The sequence below is a fragment of the Bactrocera dorsalis genome, chromosome 3 (assembly GCF_023373825.1).
Source record: "Bactrocera dorsalis isolate Fly_Bdor chromosome 3, ASM2337382v1, whole genome shotgun sequence".
Lineage (NCBI taxonomy): Eukaryota > Metazoa > Arthropoda > Insecta > Diptera > Tephritidae > Bactrocera > Bactrocera dorsalis.
The window spans coordinates 46985835-47006729 of record NC_064305.1 but is presented as its reverse complement, the minus strand read 5'-3'; the positions used below and the strand labels follow the sequence as shown (position 1 = coordinate 47006729).

Sequence of the window (20895 nt, the reverse complement as noted above, 5' to 3'; positions counted from 1 at the left end):
TTGAAGCTTAATGACTCGTGCAATCACTGTCGAAAAATTTAGGGTGGTTCGAAAACCACTTTGTTAAAGTGAATCCTGCCGAGTTTAATATTTTAATTACTTCACTTCTTATAAGATCTAGAGACTCAAAATTTTCAGATCCTGTCAATAATTCATCGACATAAAAGTTTCTTTTAATGGCCAATGAACCGAGTGGGTATTTAGTTGCATTAGCATCGCTGAGCATTTGTAAACACCGTGTTGCGAGAAATGGTGCAGGCGCAGTGCCGTAAGTGACGGTGTTAAGTCGAAAAATTTGAGTATGCTCTGAGGGATGCTCTCTCCACACTATAAGCTGACAATTTCTGTCTTCTTCGTGCACCATTATTTGGCGGTACATTTTAGTAATGTCTGCAATTAAAGCGTACTTGTGTAGACGAAAACGAAGAAAACTTGAGTACAATTCTTCTTGGATGGTTGGGCCTACCATCAAAAGTTCGTTCAATGAAATTTGAGATGAAGTACGACTCGAAGCGTCAAAAACAACACGTAATTTGGTTGTTGTGCTTTTGGGTCTTAAAACGCATTGAATGAAATAGTGTGGCTCACTCGGGATCTTATTGTTCGTTGGGCTCATGTGACCCAACGCTTTATATTCATTCATAAAGTCCAGATACATTTTGCGAAGTTCTGGATCTTTTAATGTCCTTCTCTCCAGGGCCTGAAACCGCCGAACTGCGGTTTCATAAGAGTGACCGAGTAACTTACGGTCAGCTTTCAATGGCATTCTGACTTGAAGCCGTCTTGAAGGCAATACTTGAGTTGTTTTCACGAAAAATTTTTCACACTCTTTTTGCTCTTGTGTGAATTTGATGCCATTTCTTTCTGAAGGTAATTCTTCTAAATCCCAGAACTTTTGGACCACCGAATTAATTGACGTTAAGTCATCTTCAGATTGGCATAATGTGCTACTTGCACAGGGAGGAGGATTTAGATTGCTGGCATATTTGCCAGACAGAACCCACCCTAAAAGGGTTTTCTGTAGCGTTGGTTGATTAGGGCCACTTTTAATTTGACTAACCGCTAACAAATCGAAAAAGGTTTCTGCACCCAATAAGATATCGATCTTTTTTGATTTATGAAATTCTGGATTTGCCAATTTAATATTGTGCGGAATTTTCCAGCCATTAACATTTATGTTATGGTCTAGATGGTTTTCCGAAATGCAATGCATTATCCAGAATTCCGCCGAAAATTCGTAATTATTTACCCGCGACTTTACAAACGAGGTTAGTTTTGTCCCCACTTCCGTGTTGGAATTTCCAATTCCTATTATGTTCAACGCTTTGTGTTGGCGACGAATCCGCAACTTTTGTGCCAAGTCCTCCGTCATAAAGTTGACTTAGGAGCCTGAGTCCAGTAACGCTCTCGCAGGCAGGTATTCACCCTAACTGGTCCTCACTTGAATAACAGCTGTCGCCAACATTACCCGATCCGGCATACTGGCTGTATGCATGGCATGTGTGGTGGATGGTTGCGGATGAGGGGCAGCGGGGAAAGAGACTGGATATTGGTGCAACAGTGTGTGATGCGATCGATTGCATGCACGACATCGATCCGCTCTGCACTTAGATACCGTATGCCCCTTACGCAAGCAATTTATGCATAAGGGCACCGGTTTCACAAACTCGCATTACTGCCCATGGAAGTTGAAGGATCCTGATCCTGTCAAGGCGGCTTACCTGTACTTACCTTAATCCATTACTATACAAAATGAATTACTCACCTCTTTTTATATAGTAATAGATTAAGTTAAGTATGTTTCATATTATTAGAGTAAGTAAATAAAAAGAAAACTTTTTAATTCAAATATAATATTTCCTGTCACGGTCGCCAAGGCAATTGGTAAATGTTCATCAAGTGAACATTTTAAAATTATTGAACAACACGCATCCCGGAACAATTCTAATTCTCAAAAACGCTTGAGAAATTTCATGGCGCCCGAGCAGGGACAAATGCGTGATCAAAAAATTTTTAGTACTTAACTTACAAAAGTGTACATACCAAAAGGTGTATAAAGAAGTGCACAAAATTTCTGTCTCAACCAATTGCCAAGGTTATCATTTTCGGATTTTCGGTTTGCACGGTTACGTGAAAGTGATCGAAAGAAAAAACTAGTTAAGAAAACTAAGTTTAAAAAAAAGGGGGATTAAAAATCCAAATATATATATATATACATATATGCAAAGTGCGTGCAGTGGAAACATACACATACATATATAGTGCGTGCAATGGAACCTATAAAAAAAATAACAAAGTATACATTTACATACATATATAATGTACGTGAAGCGGAAATCTGTGAAAAAAAAATATATATATATACATATGTACATACAGTGTAAAATCGAGTGCGGAAATACTTACTCATATACTTACCTCATAGTCTAAGATCCCACCATAGTACGACTATCACCCATCGTATTACGGGATGAAAATAATTTTTATATAAAATTTATTACATTAACATATTAATTTCGAGGAGGTTGACTGAAAATTGTGATGCTAAGTGTAATTAATAATAAAAAAAATATTTTTTTTTTAACATTACACCCACTCTCTTACGCAATAAGCTGTAGACTAATCGAAAGTGTATAGCTTATAGAATATGCAAACACTGGGTTGTCTTCTTTTTCCCGGTGCAATTATTAGGTAGGCAGCTACATACAGGTAACTTAGAAATAGTGACTTGCACCTATCCAATTACGCTATAAACCTTATACCAAAATAAAGATACTTTTATTGCGAGTATAATGATATAAGGTTGGCTGCGAAAAATTGGTGCTGAATCCCGGTTGTCGATTTTTGAAAAACGAAATATTTCGTACTTTAATTAATAACTTGGACTGTCAGAGGAAACTCTGACTTTGTTTTTTATACCAATTTGTGGAGTATTGGAAAATTGTGCCTCTAATGGTAGTCGTACGACGTACCGGCCATTATTTGATTGAGTAGTTGTGGCTTTCGAGTAGCCCTTACAATACTGATCTTCTAGAGTTTTGTTTAATTCGGGGAAGTTTCCCTATTTCTTGAAATTTCCTTAATGGTGAATTAAGGTATTGATTTGATTTTTTCTCAACTTGAGTTGGTATGGTAACTAGTTCTGTAACTAGTCCACTTTGCGTTTCGCTGTACAGCGACTTTTGACTATTTTTTCTTCGACCCTTTCCGTAATTTCATATTGCGTAGTCAGAAAATCTTTCATTTGTTACCACGTTGGGCACTTCTTTCGTGATGAAAGCGATTGCTCCCAAAAAAATAACGATTTTCCTGGTAATGGGCGGTGCAAATGTTTACCAGAATTGGGTCCCAGCTGTCTGTGGGGATATTTAGTGTCGATAGAACCGACAAACAATTAGAAACAGTGGATTGTAGTCTTACAAATTCTTCACTTGTTTCTTTCTTTAATTTAGGCAAGTTTAATAGTGTCGTTACTTGCTTATCGACCAGTATTCTTTCGTTTTCATATCTAGCTTTTAGAGCTTCCCAATCCAAATTGAAATTATCGTCATTAAGAGCGAACTGTTTCACTATTATGCCTGCTTGACCTTTCGTTTTGTATCTGAGGTGATACAATTTTTGCGCTTGTGATAATTGAGGATGGTTTATGTACACGGCCGTGAACATGTCCGGAAGGACGGTCATTCTTCATAACCTCCGTAAAGCGTTTCTGTATCACATGCGGGCACCTCGAGGTGGATGCCTGATCTTCCCTTTTGACTGTCTATTTGTGGCAGCTCTACTCTACTGTGGGGAGTAGATGCAATTGCTTTAATTAGCTTCAGTTGATCGGAGATCATCGCTTTTGTTTCTTCGTACTGGTCTAAGCAGTTTTCTTATATTGCGTAAGCCGAGGATAAAATTACATGGCAAATCTGAATCGTCAGATTCTAATATGGCGTCATGAGTCGCTTGGAGACGAGTCCAAAAATTTTTAAGATTTTGGCTTTTTATTTCTAATAACGATTCCGAGTTTTCGTGAATCGGTGACGAGGCAAATCTAGAGCAGTATCTTAATGTACTGTCATTGTGTGAAATGAATCTAGCAACCTGTTTTGAGCGGGTAGCTCCAGGTGTACTTTGATTTTTTTTATTATTCATTATTTTGGTTGTATGTATGTAGAATTATTTTTAAAATGAAATAAAGGTTTCTCAGCATGAACTGAATACTAATTTTAAGTATATAAACGTTTTTTTTGTTTTTTTTTTACGGGTTATTTGTTTTAATTTATTTAGTTTTTATTTAAATTTTATTTTATATGCTTTGTTTTCAAACCGCAATATTAATTTAAAGTATTTTCTATATAGATATACATATCTTTTTATTTCACTTTACCGCTGTTTTGTGTAAGTGACTCAGAATTTTAAGATCATTAATAAATAATTTTTTTTTAATAATTGCCAGTACCCAGTGTAGAGTAAGATATTGGCGGATACTATATAAATGATTATATGTACATATGTTTGCACTGGGAGGGAAGCGCGACAACCGGGATTCAGCACCAATTTTTCGCAGCCAACCTTATATCATTATACTCGCAATAAAATTATCTTTATTTTGGTATAAGGTTTATCGCGTAATTGGATAGGTGCAAGTCACTATTTCTAAGTTACCTGTATGTAGCTGCCTACCTAATAATTGCACCGGGAAAAAGAAGACAACCCAGTGTTTGCATATTCTATAAGCTATACTTTCGATTAGTCTACAGCTTATTGCGTAAGAGAGTGGGTGTAATGTTAAAAAAAAAATATTTTTTTAATTATTAATTAATTACACTTAGCATCACAATTTCCAGTCAACCTCCTCGAAATTAATATTTTAATGTAATAAATTGTATATAAGAACTATTTTCATCCCGTAATACGATGGGTGACGGTCTCCTACTATCAGCCTATAACAAAAAATCAAAAGAAAAAAAACGGAGAAAAATTGTGGAGTGTGTGCATAGTGAAAAGTGAAAAATTCACCAAAGCGAAGAATAACGAATTAAAATAAAAGGTGGTACAGTGCAAGGTGAATTATTTATGCGGTACAGTGGTGGGCGCAAATAAAAGCTCAAGCAAAAATTAATAAGAATAATTACGTTGCAATTAAAGAAAAAAAACAGTTTTATAAACTGTCTAAAGTGCCGCACAGTGAAGAAACCGGTAAGCTCAAAACCGTTGTCCTTAAAACCGTTGCTGTCATCACCGTTGCTGCCATCCGTTGCTGCTGGTATTAAGCCGCTGCTATCGTCACAGCGCTGCTGCCACCCCATCGCTGTTGGTATCGCCGCTGCTGTTATCACTCCGCTGCTGCTGCCATCACATCGTTGCTATCATCATACCGCTGCTGCCATCCCGTCGCTGCTGGTATGAAGGCGCTGCTATAGTCACTAACTACCGTCGCTGTTGGTAATCGCCGCTGCCATCAATACGCTGCTGACACAACGTCGCTACCATCAAGCCGCTGCTGCTATCAATACGCTGCTGCCATCAAGTCGCTGCTGCCATCATTCGCTGCTGCCATCACTTGCTGCTGCCATCAGTCGCTGCTACCATCACTTGCTGCTGCCATCACTCCAGTACTACTGCCATCACTTCGCTGCCGTCTATCCGCTGCTGCTTAAGTCGTCGTGGGAATAAGCTGCCGCTGCATCCTGTGCCAGAGGGACGTAAGCGCCGGCAACAGCCGACGCACCAGGTAACGAGTGCGAATTATTGAAAGTATTGCAAACAAAAAAAATAATAATAAAATTGCAAACGCACACTTTCAGGTTTTGGCTCTCCCTTTTCACATTATACGCTTATTTATACATACTTATACTCGTATTACATATGGTTATACACACTTGTATATACGAGGGCTGTCTGATAAATAACCGACCTCAACGTGAAGCTAGCGGCACATCTAAAAAAAAAGTTTCTACTTCAAATTGTGCATATTACTCTACTCGCCAAAATTTCAGAAATTTATCTTGCGCAATTATCTGTTGACAGTCGTTTTTGTGAGTCTATTCGGTGATTTCCCCAAAATGGAAACGACGTGGTCGCAGGAGCTTAGAAGATGATGAACGTCCTGGGCGTCCAAAAACTGTAACCACTAACGATAACATCGCTAAATTTCATCAATTGGTACTAGACGACCGCCGGATTAAAGTTAGGGAAATAGCTGAGATTATGAAGATGTCAAAAGAACGTGTTTGTCACATATTAAACCAAGATTTGGGCATGAGAAAGCTGTCCGCGCGTTGGGTGCCGCTTTGCTTACGCTAGACCACAAACGTACGCGCATGAACATTTCCAGCGCTCTGTTTGGAAGGGTTGCAGAGATGGGAGCATCGCTGGGAGAAGTGTGTGGAGTTACAAGGAGAGTATGTAGAAAAATAAAAAAAAAAAATTTGAAAAAGTCGCGTGCATCATGGTTAGGTCGGTTATTTATTAGACAGCTCTCGTATACATATTCCATATTGAAGTGAATGTGAAGGGATTTTGGGATTGCGGATTTGCCTACATTAAGGTGCGACCTTTTTGTAAATCGCATAATTTTAAAATTTTAATTCGGTCAGTTTTTTCGCATATTATTTCGTGTTTTCGCAAATTTAATTCGTGGACAATATTTTCGCGTTACATTTTCAATTGTGCTTGCTATTGCTCATATGCATAACTTATCGGTTTACGTATACTTGGAAATCGATATTATTTTTTCTCGTTTTCGTAACCGATTCCAAATATATTTGTTGCCAACCTTTATTGCTATTGGTTTGGCTTTCCCATATTTGGGATACGATATATATGGGCTATTCCATCAATTGGCGACATGGTTTTGTACCCGTGGTTCTCCGATTTTGACGAAACTTTAGAATATAGACTAAAATAAGACTAAAATAAGAATATCTGTAAACTTTTTAGTGGCCAAAGTTGCTCCATTGATTTTTGGCGCGCACTTCAAATTGAGATCAAACAAAAAAATGACTTTTTCTTTTATTTTTTAACGACCTCAAAGTTGAGTGAAAAAAATTTTGAAGTTATCCATTTTTATGTAAAAAAATCTCAGTTTTCTGATAAAAATATTTTCAGAATCCAAAAAAAATTTAAAATCCAAAAGAACCATGTTTTTTCCAAAAATCCCGCTTTTTGTGCTCTTCCCCCACTTTTTTTTTCAAAATTGACATTTTTATTCGATTCCTCGTTAAATTTTACATAAGAATCAGTGTTCAAAAATATGGGACTCTGATCCCATCAACAGCAAAAGAAATGCAAAGTTGTCGCTATACGGCGTAGTCTGTTCGCTTAGAAGGTTGTGTGAAGGAGGTAAATGTGTAAATTGTATTCTTAGAATTTAGTTAATAAAGAAATCAGTATTCTCATTCATAAAAATATGATGTTAGTTTATACTGATATAATTTATGTCTTCATTCATTCTTTGTGCTTGGTACGATTTGTTATTTCAATGAACGGTGCTCTTAAATTTTACCGCTACTCTAAAAGCTGTTTAGTGGAATGAGATACGTACAGATGGCGTTCAGAGCGAAATAGACAGTCTTGTATATACTGCCTGCCACTTTTATTCCTGCATTGTGCAAGTATTGAAGATTTGTTATTGTTTGCTATTTAATATACAACACTTTGCCGGTCTTACCATTATGTGAATAGAATAAGCACTATTGTGATCTCAAAAATCGATCGCATAATTGCATCTGTATTATTTGAGGTATTGTGAAATTTGTTTGACGCTTGTATAGGGAACATGAATTTACCACATACCAAAAAGAAAATTTGTTGTAATCCGTTCAAAAAGCCAACCTCCCTTAAGTATCGTTAAATTAGATGTATTCCGAGTCTTAACATAAGAAATAACAATACAGCTTTTAGAGTAGTGGTAAAATTTAAGAGCACACCGTTCATTGAAATAACAAATCGTACCAAGCACAAAAAATGAATGAAGACATAAATTATATCAATATAAACTAACATCATATTTTTATGAATGAGAATACTGATTTCTTTATTAACTAAATTCTAAGAATACAATTTACCTCCTTCACACAACCTTCTAAGCGAACAGACTACGCCGTATAGCGACAACTTTGCATTTCTTTTGCTGTTGATGGGATCAGAGTCCCATATTTTTGAACACTGATTCTTATGTAAAATTTAACGAGGAATCGAATAAAAAAGTCAATTTTGAAAAAAAGTTGGTGGAAAAGCACAAAAAACCGGATTTTTTGGAAAATAATGTTTTTTTTTTGGATTTTGAGCGTCAACTTTGAATTTTTTTTTGCTGTTGATGCGATCAGAGTCCCATATTTTTGAACACTGATTCTTATGTAAAATTTAACGAGGAATCGAATAAAAATGTCAATTTTGAAAAAAAAGTGGGGGAAGAGCACAAAAAGCGGGATTTTTGGAAAAAACATGGTTTTTTTGGATTTTGAAATTTTTTTTGGATTCTGAAAATATTTTTATCAGAAAGCTGAGATTTTTTTACATAAAAATGGATAACTTCAAAATTTTTTTCACTCAATTTTGAGGTCGTTAAAAAATAAAAGAAAAAGTCATTTTTTTGTTTGATCTCAATTTGAAGTGCGCGCCAAAAATCAATGGAGCAACTTTGGCCACTAAAAAGTTTACAGATATTCTTATTTTAGTCTATATTATGATATTCTAAAGTTTCGTCAAAATCGGAGAACCACGGGTACAAAACCATGTCGCCAATTGATGGAATGGCCCATATATATATTTTTTTCGTTTTCCTTATCGATTCTTAATATATCTGTTGCCAACCTTTGTAGTCTTTTTTTCGGAAATTCAATTTAAACACGCAAAATGAGCAAGCCAAAGCCAACTATCGCCAACCTCTCTCCAAGTAAGGAGTTAATCGACTTAAAGTCATTAAAGCGTCAAAGGACGGTGGCAAAAAATAGTATTTTGCGAATAAAGACGGGCCTTTTAGAAAAAACCATGTCGTTAGATCCAATTGAATTGGAATGTCGGCTCGACATATTAAATTCACATAGCGAAAAGCTAATGAAATGCCAATCTAAAATTGAAGAGATTGATGAAGACGACATGGCCCGAGGGGAGTTAGAGGACATAATTGTTGAAACGAAATCAATAATTACAAATATTTTAGCCAAAAATAGAACGTCAATTGCCGAAACATCTTTCGTAGCTTCTTACAGCTCAAGACTCCCTAAAATGAATTTGACGAAATTCAAGGGAGAATATTCAGAATTTTATAACTTTATGAGTTTGTTTGAGAGCTTGGTTCATAATGATCCAAATATCCCAGATATAGAAAATTTTAACCATTTGGTAAATTGTCTATCTGGAGAGGCTCTGGGAACAGTTAAAGCGTTTCAGATGTCGGATGAAAATTATCCGAAAGCGTTGGCAAGTCTCAAAAAAGTTTACGATAATAAGTGCTTGATATTTTTCAATACAATATCTAAACTTTTTGAGCTGCCAACCATTCCAAAGCCATCCGCGCCTTCATTGCGATCAATGATTGATGAAGTGTCTGCTGGTTATGACTCTTTGCTATCTCTGGGCGATGAGAAGCAAATAACAAACGCCATTATAATACATATAGTTATGACAAAAGTTGACTCTGCCACCCGATCCAAGTGGGAAGAGCAACTTGACTACGATCACTTACCATTATGGAAGGATTGCGAAGCAACTTTAAATAGAAGATTTCAGCAGTTAGCAGCGGAAGGAGCATCTTGTTCGAGGACGAAATCCGGAGCCACAACCAGCATGAGCCACATGAAGCAGCCACACATGGACAGGACAAAATCAGCTTTAGTTGCTGCAGAGGCAAAGCAGCCAACTTGTCAAAAATGCAAGTCAAAGGAGCATCCTTTAACTGTCTGCCCCACTTTCGAGGCGCTTCCGGTACAACAGAGTTCCCTGCTCGCGCGCCATGAAATTTCTCAAGCGTTTTTGAGAATTAAAATTGTTCCGGGATGCGTGTTATTCAATATTTTTAAAATGTTCACTTGATGAACTTTTACCAATTGCTTGTACCGGACACTTGATTTGCGGAAAATTGCGACGGCGAGATTAGCGAGAAAGGAAAACGCGTGCGGATTCGAATGCGGCCTAATTACAATTATTTCTTTATTCTAGTTCATCTAGTTGCTTAGCCTAAATCTTAAAACTAACGGAATAAAACAGTTGGAATGGAAGTATACAGGTATGTACAAAAAGAGGTGAGTAATTAATTTTTTATAGTAATAGATTAAGGATATTCCAAGCGAAGCCAGGTCCTTCTCCACTTGGTCCTTCCAACGGAGTGGAGGTCTTCCTCTTCCTCTGTTTCCCCCGGCACGGGGTTGTTAACTCGGCTATAATCGCGTAAGCGGTGTCTACGCCAATTAAGAAGAAGAATAGATTAAGGTAAGCATGTTTCATATTATTAGAGTAAGTAAATGAAAAGAAAACTTTTTAATTCAAATATAATATTATTACATACTTAAATTTAACTTAATTAAAATGTCTTAGCTGTGGACATAAGTCACTTGACGCAACAAGTTGACTTTTTTCTACTTTGCAGAAACTTAATAATTCTGTTAATATATGAAGACATCTTATGCGTAGTATTCATATTAGTGCAGCATACAAGTTACAAATCACTTGAAAGTTTTTCTGAAACTCGTCGATATGATGCATGTCACGCGTTGGAAAAAAATTGGTCTAAAATAATTGAACTTTATTGCTCAAAAAAGTGACAGATGCTAGGTCTGAATCTAGGAGCTTGCAGCGAATATTAGTCATTGTTTGGAATGTTATTAATTAATATGTTTAACTTTAACAGAAAAAAGGATTAAAAAAATTCGTATTGTTTACATTTTAAAACGCTAATTAAAAAATTTTGTAAATTTCTTGTTTATTGTTTAATATACTCGTATGTGAGGTAACATGCGATTCCATAATTCTAATTCTCGCGAAAACTTCATTTATAAATAAAAATAAGTTCTGGTATGTATTTTAAAACTTCGAGAACTGCTCCTCAATATCAGCACTATCTAAAATTCTTCACAAATAAACTAATTAATGCCAAAGATTAATTTCCTTAACTAGAGTTTTTTGTGCAATTAAACGGGCATATTAAAGGTATATTTTTTCAATAACACATATTTTCAACCAATTAACCTGGTTCAATTAAAAAAAAAAATACACTTATTTTGTACACAACTTATTTTTGACGGATTAGGTTGTTCAAATAGGCAGGCAAATCAAGTAACCAAGTGTCAATTTATGATACTGATGTACAGTACAACTTTGCCCAAATAGTACCTTTAAGGTATGCCTTACACTCGCTATCCATATACTCGTAATAAATACACCGATTTTCATTATTCTAGCAGACTTTAAGCCGCATGCGTTCCTCAGTGCTATCTTCTAAAAATGGGTGGAAACATATCGTTTTCGAATGTACTTGAGTAATGTCACACGCTAACGTTATCAGTCCAGACCTTTGTCTAGCACTTATACACCAGATATAATGATTTCCCGCTTACTACCTTAATTTTTTCCTTTTGCGTGCTGGATCGGAATCTTACTAGAAAATACAATGCTCTTTATCGAAGAGAACTGCTTTACCATTCCTTCTAAAACAACCTGCTGATATTCGTTTGGACAGTTTTAGCCTCGCAAACCATCAGCTGGATGGTGACCGCACATTGAACTCTTGATATAACAGTTTTGAAGTCTTTGGAGATTTTTACGTCAATTTTATCGTTTTGCTTATTAAAAATTTCTTCAACAGTGAATTTTTTTTCATAATCACGCGCTACTAAAGAAGCTGATTGCATCTGTTGCGTCTAATTTGCTTCAATCGCGCAAATAAGGTTCGGCTTTGATCAATTTCATTAAGATATACCGCATTTTACCGAAAGTTCGAAAATAACTGATGATCCAAATAGAGGTGATTTTTTCAATAGCCTTTTTACAGATCACACGTGAGTCGTGTCAAGGTGTCATATAATTTTTGTTCTATGTTGTTTGGCATTTATCCCTTTCACAGTTATTAGAAAGATATTATTTCTCAATTTCATTCAGTTGCGGTATAAAGTTCCCCCCCAAAATTTAACAGTTATAAATTATTTCCATCATAAGTGACACTCCGCGAAGAAAAAATTGTACAAAATTATATAGTCATTCGCTAGTTACCAGTCAAATTGCTCGAACGAGTTATCGAAAATAGGACTCAGTGAAAGGACCATCTGAAACGCAGTCGTGACCAACATTTGAAAGGGATATATTCAACAAATAAATGACAAAGAATGTTCTTTTGAATAATATTAAACATTGCCCTTAAATTTGAAGTTTCTGTGTTTTTTCTTTGAAAAAAGTAAGGAACCTCGAAATGGATGTCCTTTAATTATATTAAGTGTGTGGGGGCTTATGCTAAGTTCGGACCGATCTTGAAACAAGAATTTGTGAACTATGTAATCAAAGTTGTTCTGACCGACATTATATGTTTTAGATCCGTTTTCGATAAGGAATCACATTTTTTTTGTTTGTTTACATTTAGAGTAACGATAAACTTGTTTAATTGAACAATGCCTTCAATTACAGAAATTTTACTAAATACCAGTGTGATGCATGAAAAATTAGGCAATTTTCGTGATTTTTTTTTTAAAGAAAGTACTAAATTGAATGTTTCGACGTTCTATGGACGTAATAAAGTATATTTTTAGCTGTGTATATTAAAATTTTTTTTTTACAAAAATATTGAAAAATAACGGAGTTATGTGCTGTCTTCGGAAGTGCCGAAAAAAAAGTGCCTCAACTGCTGGCATGATTCCGATCAAATGAGTAGCTGAAACAAAAAAATTCAAAATGTTTATTAAACTTAAATATATTTTCTATACAATGAACTACGATCTTTGAAAAATATCAAAAATTAAGAAAATTGCGTAATTTTGGAAAAAAATCGTTTTTTTTTCCGAAAAAATGGTAGTTTTTTTAATGCGAAATTGACAATTTTCAACCAATCAAAAAGATCGTGGTTCATTGTATAGCATATATATTCAACTATACCCAGTTTTAATTTGAAGTCGATCTGTCAGTTTCTCGTTGAGTTACGATGTCAGCAATTTTGAAAAATGTCGTTTTGAGACAAATGTGTTTAAAGTTTCACTTATATATGTTTTCACCTCTGAGCGATCGCTGTTTAGAACGCTGCCATTCAAAAACTATTCAAGATACGAATTTAGATTGTTTCCTTTTATACAATCGATTTCATGTAATATAGTGCACAAATAACTTTAATTCAATATATAACTTATTCTTCAATTATATTTATTCACACAAACGGTTGCAAACTGACAAATAACCAGTGTTACCATTACTAATTTTGAAAACGACCAAAAAGAAAAAAGGAACCATAATCGGTGATGGACAATAAAAAAATAACTATTTCCATTCTTTTGCGATATACCGTTGTTGATCCGACTAAGGTTAGCTTTTTGTTTTTGTAGCGCGGCCAAAGTCCGCCAAAGCAAAAAGGCGTCCTACTTATGTAAAAAAGTGAGAACACTCTGGTTTTGGTCCGACAAAGGCAAATTTTTTTAATTCCGTCCTGTTGCCGTCAACGCAAAAAAGAGTTCTACCCGAAAAAAAAATTGCGAACACCTCTCTGTTGGTCCAACCAAGGTTATCCGCCAAAGGATTTCCACACGAAAAAAATACGTTTTATTTATTTCCTGTCATTGGGGTATAATCTGATGTCTTTATTTTCTTCAGTTCATTTGCAAAAGAAGGTTGCAGTTTTCAACCGTTTTGTTATGGTAGAAAGAAATAGAAATGAAGAAAACAATTAAATATCGAATAGTAGCTATTTTTGTACTATGTAATGTGAGTTAAATGTATACAAACGAATTCTGAAATGTTAGAGTATATAAAAGGCAAATACATTTTACATTTATATTCTGGATCTGGAGAACCTCCTCTATCTGCCTATACCTATTTTATCTTGAAAATTATGGGACGGTATTCTAAAGTTTTTCCGGATAATTTTTTTTTCTATTGCTCCTGAACATCAGCTTCTTCCAAAATATATTCATCAATAGACATATGAACATACATATGTTTCAAATGATTATGCCAGAAATTATTTTTTTAGCTTCTCCAATTAACCGGGGGGAATTAAAGGTATTTTTTTATTAACAAATATATTTACAACTAAACTAGCTGACCCCGCATACGTTGTCCTTCGTGAAATAATGTGTTTTGAAATTAAAAGAAAGTTGAATTAGCGTTGTGTAAAAAATCTTTTATTTTCGATTTTTCTAAATTTTTTTCAATGTAACGTAGTTTGATAAAAAACTTTTTTTGGTTTCTATTCCGGAGCGTAAATGTACAGAGAAGATGGTTTTCCAACTCGGGAACACGCCACGTATAACTAGCACGCACTCATGCAATCGTAGTTACGATAATTTGGCAAATTTGGCATAAACATTCGTGATGAGTTCATATTTCGTTGAAGTGAATTAACAAAAGGCTGGTGGAATTGATATCAAACCACTGGAACCGAAATTTGCCTATTTCCAATTCTTATCGAATAGGATGTAAAATGTCTTCGGCAATGTAATTTTGTTCGTATTCCAAAATTGACGCGGATTTGAAGGCTGATATGTCCAAATAACCATCGCGAAAAGCGTGCGAACTTCAGTGGCATGCGAAGTAGCTATCGAATCGTCCATCGTTTGATTACATTTATTATCACGTTCCAGCAATTGTAATTGCTTGCATGCTTCTCAAAATGTTACACACACTACCATTCACAGTGCGAATGACGCAAATGAAATTGAACCACGTACATTTATTAATAGCAACCGAAGGTATTAGCAATCGTCGTTTTTCGGGTGGATTATGTAAATTCGTCCTAAGGAATTAGTTGAGAACACACCTGGATGTCAATCTACTGGTTGGCCTTGCTTTCTGCGTAACTATTTCTTCGACGATGCATTCCATATATAATATCAAGGCATTTCCGAATAGAGCAATGTTTACGCAAACGAATAACTGACGCAAGTTGAGAAAAAATTCGTCAATGTCAATGTCAATGTTGTTGGAAGTGTTTCCGCTGGCTGTACTGTATTCTCTGGGTTGAAAAACACTCTTTAGCCATTCTCCAAATGAACTGCGAGACGCACAACAGTCGAAAAACGTTCATGAATTGCAAAAGTAAATACCCTACAAAGCTCTTTATTGCAGTTCACGTATCGACCGTATCGTTCAAGACCAATAACCGCCATATTGGTTCCTTTGGTGACGTACTTACAAACGTATTTTATAATTGCACCAAACTGCAATACTAAACGTTGGTATGAGTTTTGAATGTGAATTAGACAACAGTGGAGAATATAGTACGATCCATATGTTGTCAACTTCGATATTCACTACTCTAAGTTGTATGGTCGTCTGATGAGCTACAACGATAGAGTGGATATCCATCATTTCCAGTTTGCAATTCCGAAAGAAAAGCAAGTGGATACTGTTTCGTGCATTTATTGTTAGACATACAAACCGAAGTGGGATTGTGGTATCCGCAAGGTCCATGAATAATATTGGTTTTCATAACTTCGTTTAATACTGGATCTTTCTCTGCACCAGGAATTTCCGTAGAAATTTCATCAATTTGATCTGATGGAACCACTATCCACCATCCAAAGAAGAACATCGTAACTGTTGTTTGAAAAGTCGTGCTGTGACAACGTGACGATCGCTTGCTGATTGACCCCTATCCGTAATTCCACACGTATGTCATCGCATCCTGGGAGTACTCGGTCATGTGCCTTGGCGTTGATGGCAAAAAGAACACTGACCGATATTAGCGGGACCTCTTCGTGGCTTCGTAACAAATTTCAATCTGTAATTTTCACTGAATAATTTTCAAATTTTTTTTTAAATAGGCGGAATAAAAGAGCAAGCGACGAAATTGAACGATTCAAATAATTTATAAATCAAAATATTGAAAAACAAAAGAAAAAAATAATTGTATGAAAAATGTCAATTTTTGGAAATTTCCAATTTTTCGACTTTTTCTTATGAAAAGTTTTTTTTTTTATTTCTGAACCTTTCCAGATCCACAGCGAACAACTTCTGAAAATTTCATGAAGATTGGTTTCGCCGTTCTCAAGCCTTAGCGTTACTAACAAACAAACATTAATTTTTACTTACGTACATACATATGTTATACAAAATAAAAGGTTTTTTTTTTACATAAGAACCTTCTCCTAATAATAACAAATACAACAAAAAAAGAATTAGTGAAATCGGTCCAGCCATTCACACGTGATGCCGTGACAACGGAAAACGGGTTTCATTTTTATATAAGTATATAGATATGTGGGGAACCCAATTAACCGGCTTCAGTTCAGCGTCAAGTTATTAAATTAAGCAGGGGAAATCAATTAACTAGGGTCATATTTGGAGGTACTGTGTTTGTATACGGAATGTAAACAAATAACAAGTGATAACTTAGATATGGCAAAATATGTCTCCCAATCATGTGGACTAAAGCAGAGTAGGCACAGATTAGAATTAACGGAATGTTAGTGTTGACGTCACCCCCGCCCAATTTCTTTTGCCACGTCTGTATCGACAGAGCGATCTTTTCTTTTCTCCTTTTTCGAAGTTTTTTCGAAGTTTAATTCGCGCGCAATTAAACTCTAACTAAAGACTCTCTCCTTTTGCGACATCCTAGCGATACAGACGTGGTAAGTGCATTTCCAAATTTTAATTAAATATAAGTATTATAAGAAACATTTTGTTTTATTTAACATTTTGTGGAATCATTTGCACCGATCGTTTCTCCACGGCCAACCACATCAACGGAAGGAGCGAGCTCCGTGCTCCACCACCGGAATTATCATTGGTCCTTCGAGCCGGATAACAGATCCGATTTTGTGCAACATTTTTGCAGTGCCGGTTCAATTTTTGAAAACAATGGAATCCATCAGAGCCTTTATCACAGCTGCAGACGCTCTACTGGAGTTTGAGGAGTCTTTTACTCCAACAGCAAACAACCAAAGTGCCTACTCTCTTGAAGTACAACAAGCTGAACTGAAATCTCTGTGGGCAGAGGTAAAGTCAGAATACGAGTTGTGTTTGCCAAAAGTGGATCCTTCTGACACAAGCTCAATTGACGACTTTAAACTTAAATATACAAGCTGTGCCTACCAGTCAAAGCATGCTCTTAGGTACAGCCATGGTAACTGTTTAAATGAGTTAAGCATCTACCCCCTCTACCCGGTAAAACTGGTGCATCCTAATAAAACAGCGCAATGCACCACAGGATGCTACTGCAACGCAACACCAATAACTCCCTACACCTATACCAACCCAACCAACAAAAGGAATGGACACAGGGGAAGCTCACACATTCGTTTACATAATTCGAAACTTGCAGTTCGACCATCGACACATCAACATTAGCCTTTTTTAATTCGTCCTCGACTGATCTCCCGCGCTACAACGTATCTATCGTACGCGACGCCACGTCGATATCTCCTGCTATCGCTTGGTTTGGGAACTACATATATCTACCCCGCTCCGTAAAATTGAGCTTCCAACATACATAACTTTGTATTTAATACTTGCGCGAAATGAACCTTAAAATAAAGTTGCTATACATTTTAAATAAAGTATTTTTTATTTAATAATTGGGAAAGTGGTCGGTAATTCCTTTTGAATTTGCAACAATTTAACTAGTAACCATATGTTACAACGAGAGCACCTTCACTGTCAGAGCCCTGATTGATTCGGGATCTGAAGCAACCTTCGTAAGCAACAGTCTTCAGAAACGCTTAAATCTGACAAGCAAAAAGGTCAGCGCGCGAGTTTCAGGATTGAATAATACCGTATCAGGACGAGTTCAATCGGTATGCTCGATCACAATTGGCTCGGCCCGTAACAAAAGCTTAAGACTAGAAGCGGAAGCGTTGGTACTGCCAAAATTGACTGGACTGCTTCCATCCAGGTCAATTAACTCTTCGATTGTAAAAAGGTTACCCAACATCCCCTTAGCGGATAATAATTTCTATACGAGTCAAAAAGATCTTTACCCGAAAATTATACTAAATGGGGTAAAATCGAAAATTTCCGGATCCCTCGCTGCACAACGTACAGTGTTCGGTTGGATTATAACAGGTTCCGTTCCCTCCGAAGAAAGGAAGGTAAATGGCAAAGGCGACAAACAAAATTCAACAATAATTCAACAACAAACACAAACCAATTTTTGTAGTAAAATAGATACTAGCTATATATTTATACAACAGAAACAACATCAGAAGCATCAACAGCAGCACCAGCTACAACAGGATCAAACTAACGATGATGGCGAAACAAATGATGCGCCCGGCTCATCGAATCACACCGATACGCATTGTGGCATCGGTGGGCCGACACTGCCTGCAGCAGCGTTATTTCTGTCAGCAACATCCGTAGGCAGCACACCGCCGAGCAGCGCTGAAGCGACAAATACCAACAATTTCGATTATTACACGGGCGCCGCCGACATGCTGTCGCAGCAACGGCACCACTACAACCCCCATCACAAACGTTGCCGCCATCATCAGCTGTGGCGGCCTCATCAGCAACAGCGTACTTTTCACCACCACACCAGCAAAACTATGCCACGAGCAACGCAGTGGCGCCATTGTCGGATGCCTTTCACCACCAGCAGATGCAGCTACAGCTACAACAACAATACGAGCAGCGTTATCAACTGCACACCGCCTATTATCACCAGCAACAGCAGGCGCCGCCGTCGCAATCGCAGCAAGAAGACCAACAGCCGTCTACACAATACCAACATGCGGCGGCCACAACAACAACAGTAAATCAACATGCAGCGCGCAGCAACAGACAAGCAACGCAGTCGACAGCCACCACCACGCAACATACACATCACAAGCAGCAACAACAACACAGCAGCAGCAACCTGCAGCAATGGCGCACGCGTTGACACACGTCACACAGCAACATCAACAACCGTGTCAACGGACGTCACCGAACCAGACTCGATTCGTCTCGACGGCCACCCCCATCCGAAGCGAAGGCGTGGACGAGACGCTCGACCTCAAGAAGATGCCGTATAATCAAGGAAAGACACGCAACACTATCTTGGCAGCAAAGACTTGAAGCGTCGTATGAAATCGGCACAATAAAGTGCACTGGCTGCCAACGCCTCTCACATTTACCACCTACCCAGGATCGAGTTAGACTCGAGTCGTCTCGCCGACCTCGGAAGGTGGTGACTTCTATGCAAATTGGCGGCATGGCAATGACCGACTGAGACTCGATTCATCTCAGCGGCGTTTCCCGGACCGAACCAGACTCGATTCGTCTCGTCGGCCACCCCATCTGCAAAGAAGACATGGAAGAGGAAATGCAGGAGCCAGTTAGTTAAGTTAGTTTTAAGTAATTTATTGTAAACTGCATTTGCATTAATACTGCGAGGCGGGGAGAATGTTGACGTCGCCCCCGCCTAATTTCTTTTGCCACGTCTGTATCGACAGAGCAATCTTTTCTTTTCTTCTTTTTCGAAGTTTCTCGAAGTTTAATTCGCGCGCAACTAAACTCTAACTAAAAACTTGCGCGCTCTCTTCTTTTGCGACATTCTAGCGATACAGACGTGGTAAGTGTTTGTCCAATTTGTTTAAAATTAAACATATTTATTATATGAAACTTTTGGTTTTTAATTTAATATTTGTGGATACATTTGCGCCGACCGTTTCCCCACGGCCAACCACATCAACGGAACGAGCGAGCACCGTGCTCCACCACCCGAATTATCAGTTAGTTTTCAAGTGGTTTTCAATGTGATTTCGACATATTTTACACGGATGTGTAAGTAAGTTTTAGGGCGAAACCCAATTTGTCCTACGAAAACAGGTTGTGATATCGGTCCGAACATAGCATAAGGGAAGTATTGACCCGATCAAAAAAATCAAAAATATTCTCCCCGGATTTCAATACTAAACCTCACAGATCGACCGATATTTGCAGTAAAAGTCATCTTTTTGTACTGGTCGGTTTCGACAATTTTGGGACATGAGCTGAAATACCTACATATTTGTGTTTGTTTTGTTCTGATAATATCACTGTCGTTTGATTTTTATGTTTAAAATCAAAGCAGGAATTGTGTTTAAAAATTTTTTATATGGTTATAATCCGATTTCGCAAATTGACAAAGTGTTAAATAGAATTCTGTCTGAAACTTCACACGTTCAAGTAGTTTCTTTTTTGCACTCGAACATAGAGCACATTGCCATCTTGGTTGTAAATTTTGATACTACAAATGGATTATATGATGTTACCCATGCTAAGAGGCTTCTCTGCACGTTTGGTTGATGCCGTTTTCGCAATATGGAAATGTTCCTCCCTACTGCGACCCACTGTACAAAATTACAGTTTTGTGTCTAAATTTAGTGTTATTAATAAGAATTCGTTTAAAGGCGTTTGATGGGTGTGTCAGTGGTCCGATTACATCTGCAGTGCCAACCTTTTTTGGGTGGCAAGAAACATAAGTAAGCTAGTTTTACCGATATATCTAAATATTTACTCGAATCATCGTTTGCACAAATAGGTGGAAGGACGTACAGACAGTAAATTAAAATCATCTAATCACCCTGATCGTTTATATATCCATAACTTTATATGTATCTTGAAAAGTTTCAGGTGAACAGACTAAGTATACTCTGTAGAGTATAAAAATAACGACACGTTTGTTTACGGATCTAGCCTTGCAATATGCATTGTAATATATTACAATATGATTAAGTATGTTTTATTTTAATGAAATACATATGTAAATATGTGGGTATGTTTTCATAAACATGTGGTTTAGCGCTGAGT

General features: G+C 36.9%; 1 protein-coding gene across 5 annotated transcripts in view; it reads left to right on the top strand.

Moving 5' to 3' along the window:
• Positions 1–20895, top strand: part of LOC105223935 (CCR4-NOT transcription complex subunit 11) — a 96099-nt gene that overhangs the window by 66142 nt on the left and 9062 nt on the right. For 2 of the 5 annotated variants that reach the window (XR_007422139.1, XR_007422138.1), the window contains exon 1: positions 8883–10422. The exons of the other annotated variants lie outside the window; for them this stretch is intronic. The gene's annotated coding sequence lies outside the window, so the exon portion shown is untranslated. Of the gene's footprint in view, positions 1–8882; positions 10423–20895 lie in introns of those variants that run through there. 5 annotated transcript variants of the gene reach the window in all.